This window comes from Suncus etruscus, chromosome 7 (genome assembly GCF_024139225.1).
Source record: "Suncus etruscus isolate mSunEtr1 chromosome 7, mSunEtr1.pri.cur, whole genome shotgun sequence".
NCBI classification, from domain to species: domain Eukaryota; kingdom Metazoa; phylum Chordata; class Mammalia; order Eulipotyphla; family Soricidae; genus Suncus; species Suncus etruscus.
The window spans coordinates 15,173,886-15,177,881 of record NC_064854.1 but is presented as its reverse complement, the minus strand read 5'-3'; the positions used below and the strand labels follow the sequence as shown (position 1 = coordinate 15,177,881).

The window sequence follows — 3,996 nt, the reverse complement described above, 5'->3', positions numbered from 1 at the left end:
GCAAGATTAGCACGTTCTGGAAGCAGGAGGCTCCATGTTTCCACGGCCCCTGCAAGGCACGTCCAAGGGTGATGTCTGGGACTGCTCAGCCCTGTGGCAGAGCCTATGGCCATCAGTCTTTTCTCATGGAATAAGATACTAGGCAGGTCATGTTCTGAGAAACCAAAGAGGACCAGTGAACACAATACTTATTCCCAAGTGTCCATCTGTGTTGTGGGATACTTTGTCACCTGGCCCTGCACTCCTGCACTGAGTGCCTAGCTCAGTGTCTGAGCCCCCCAAGGTGCAGCTGCCTCTGTGCGCTGCAGAATTCCTTGCCCCAGACTTTCCCTGTGGCTCACAGGTCCTGCATCTCACACTCACTGCTTGACAATGGTCTGGTGACACAGTTGCTCCTTTTAAACCATTAGCCTTCCACCCTGTTGATGCACAATGGAGTTTCATTCTCTATGGCTCTGGTTCCCACTATCACCATTTCTGGGTTTCAATCTCCATCTCTCTGGTTCCCTCCACCATCAAATTGTTCCCTCCCCTCTGGTTGCTTTGGTTTGCTTTGCTCTTTACTGCCCACTCTCCATGGGATAGGGTCAGCTCATCAGTTTGAATCTGCCTTGTTTTACCCGACGTCCTCTTCACCTTGACTTTCTCCCTGCTGCTTTGCTCAGCCCTGCATTCAAGAGTTGCTGTATTGCCATATCCTTAAATTTGAATATCCTAAAACTTACCCTAACATTTTTTGTGCTGCTTGATCTGTATTTAGGAGGTTATTTTGTGTCCACAGAGGAGAGTTTTCCCAGGTTTCTGCTTTTATTTCTAAGGTCACATCATGTGGCCAGAGAACTTTCGTTTTGATGTTGATCTTTCATCTATCCAGTCGGCTCTAGTACTCTGTTTGTCTGCAGGGAATGAGCATGCTGCATTATGGTAAGGGGCAATAGTGCATCAGACACTGGGACCACCCTTAGTCCTTCTCTTAGGGACTCTGGAAGACAGTAATGATTATGTCTAGTTCAAATTTTTTATAATCTATTTTTTTTTCCAGGGGAGAGCGCAAACGCAGTCCCTCACTACCACAAATTACGCAGTCGAGTTTCCCACATTTGGGGAAATCGCAGAGGTCAGCACACCTGGAGTGCAGTGGGTGAGCCTCATCCTGGAGAAATCACCTTCGTGATCATGGTATCGCCCTGCCAGGTAAGTATTTTTATAATCTATTTTTGACAGAAGTGAGACAATGAGCCATTAATGGGCCACAAAAGGCAATGCTTATGTAATAACTTATAAATGGAGACAATAATTATTTGAAGTTATCTGTTAAATTGAGATATTTCTAATATTTGGAGTAGGGAATATTTTAGAAGTGGAGTCTGAGCTCTAGGTGAAAACACTGGATGGGATTTGTCCAATAGAAACAAAGAAGAGATGGGGAATAGGTCTTTAAAATACAGAATTTAGAAATTGTATGGATGGTGCTGGGGCCCACCCAGGTACACCAAATGTAGTGACCTGAGATTGCAGCCCAAGCATTCAGAGAAAGGGATGGAGGGAGAGAGAGAAAGAGAGAGAGAGAGACATAGAAACACTGTTGCCTTCATTGCTATACATCTCCTGAAGTTGGCCAAGGAGGATTAGAGAGAGATCACCTGCTAGAGTGCCAGGAGGAAGAGCAGGTCTGTACCTCTTCAAATTCAACTTACTGATGCTATACATCAAGCATCAAGCCCAGCTTGGCTGGCAGGCTCTGTTAACTTGGACCATCCCAACTGCCAGGCAATTTACCTTTTTATACTTAAGGCAGTTGTCAGTTACAGGGGCATGTTCCAGTCCATTTTTCATTGTGGGGAGCTCATCATCTCCCCTTTAGGTTCATTGACTAATTCCCTTAAATACATAAACATAAAGTGGTGTGAACAAATTGGACATCATGTACTAAACGGTTTCAGGACAGTTAGGCAGATACTTGGAAACAGAGAAACAGAGTGATCGCATCTGATAAACCCACTTCTTTTGTGTTTTGTTATTTTAGATCACACTCCGCTGCACCCAGGGGTTATTTCTGGCTCTGCATTCAAAAATCGCTCCTAGCAAGCTCAAGGGACCATTAGGGGTGCCAGGAATAGAACCTGGATCTGCCCCAGGTCAGCCATGTGCAAAGCAAGCGCCCTACTACTGAGCTATCACTCCAGTCCCTTGTAAACCCAGTTCTAAACCGTATGGGTCTTAGTGAACCTACCTGGGTCTTGATGAGCCCATGCTTCTAACCTACCTAGGTCTTTGTAAACCCACATTAATCCATCTGAATCTTGGTGAACCCATGTTTATAACCCACTTAGGTCTGGGTGAATCCACATTTATAGACCCATACATCTGGGTCTTGGTGAAATCCACATTTATAATCCACGTGGGTCTTGATGAGCCCATGCTTCTAATCCATCTGACTTTGAGGCACAATTGGGATTGAGAACTTTATGCATAAACTCACTGAAATCTGTTGAAATCATGACTTGTATTTGAAAATAAATAAACCTCTAATTCAGCACAAAAGGATCCTATGACATCTAGAATTTCTTGCAATCATAAAGCCAACAGATAGAAACAGATATTATTGCCCCACACTTGTGTAGGTAATATGGCACACCACCACCAGCTCAGAGATTACCAGCTTTTAATGGAAGCCCAAGTCCAGACTCTTGGCCTGATGAACACCTACCATCTCACATTCTCTCAAACTGCTGACAATGACCAACTCCAACTGCCTGGTTAGGTGGAACATATGGAACTTGCCAACAGTCAATCACTCCTCTCGCATACAGCACATTAAACTCAAATGTTCCAGGGCCAGAGTGGTGGCGCAAGTGGTAGGGCATTTGCCTTGAATGCAGTTGACCCAGGATGGACCTGGGTTTGATCCCCAGAATCCCATATGGTCCCCCAAGCCAGGAGTCATTTCTGAATGCAAAGCCAGGAGTAACCCTAAATGTCACCGGGAGTGGCTCAAAAAGAAAAAAAAAAAAAAACAACTCACATGTTTGACAGTACAGCCCCTTCCTGAGCAGATCCAAAGTAACCTAGGGGCATGTCTTGATGGGAAATTGGGCCTTCCCCCACATCCCTGGGGTATCAGTAATGCCCAAAAGCACCCTGGGGCACCTTTCTCTGGTCCAGGTCTCTTCGCAGGTCCAGATTCCCATCATAGATTCATTTCAGGTTCTTTCCACTGGCCTTCCAGCACAATCTACCCCACCCTGAGCCTTTGATGCAAATGAACAGAACCTGTCATAGACAGTGAGTAAAGGCAGATTCTCTGTCTTCAAATCCAAATAAGGTATTTCTCCCTCCTTTGACATTGAATTTACTTATACTTAAGTAAAAGAAGAAAATCTGTTTCTAAATGTTGGCTTTATGACTGCAAGAAATTCTAGATGTCATAGGATTCTTTTGTGCTGAATTAGAGGTTAATTTATTTTCAAATACAAATGCATGCAGGGATCATGCTGTTTCGGAGGGCTCTTCCAATCATATAAGACATGGATTTTTGAGCTGAATGTTTGGATTTGAATGTATGGGGAGCTACATTTGAATGAATGTGTGATCAAAAGTGGAATACTGAGATGCAAATGTATTTTAATGAATGTTCTAGCATGAACCCTTTTGAAATGACAAGTGAGACAAACTACTCCTCGGCTCTTGAATACCATTCTGACTCACAGAGCCATGTTGATGATTTGAGTCGGGGGGGGGGGGAGAGCAGTTTAGAAGCCGCGCCGAGCTCAGAAGGGCTGTCTGCTCACTTCCTCAAGGTTGTCTCCGAGTTTAGAAATTATTCTGCTGCCATATTATGGATTGATTAAAACTGCTTTTTATTCTACTCAAGTTTCTGTGAAGGAAACACAAACACTTGTCTTTGGTAACTTTGAGACACATATGGCCCTGAGATGGATGCTCAGCCAATGTCTAGAATTTGAGGGTATCTACACCTGCATTTCCCAGGGGACA

At 44.3% G+C, this 3,996-nt stretch overlaps 1 non-coding gene across 1 annotated transcript; it reads right to left on the bottom strand.

Moving 5' to 3' along the window:
- Positions 1-1,039: 1,039 nt before the first annotated feature.
- Positions 1,040-1,202, bottom strand: LOC126014681 (U1 spliceosomal RNA). The gene has a single exon (XR_007497683.1). It is a non-coding gene; the product is annotated as a U1 spliceosomal RNA (small nuclear RNA).
- Positions 1,203-3,996: the final 2,794 nt, after the last annotated feature.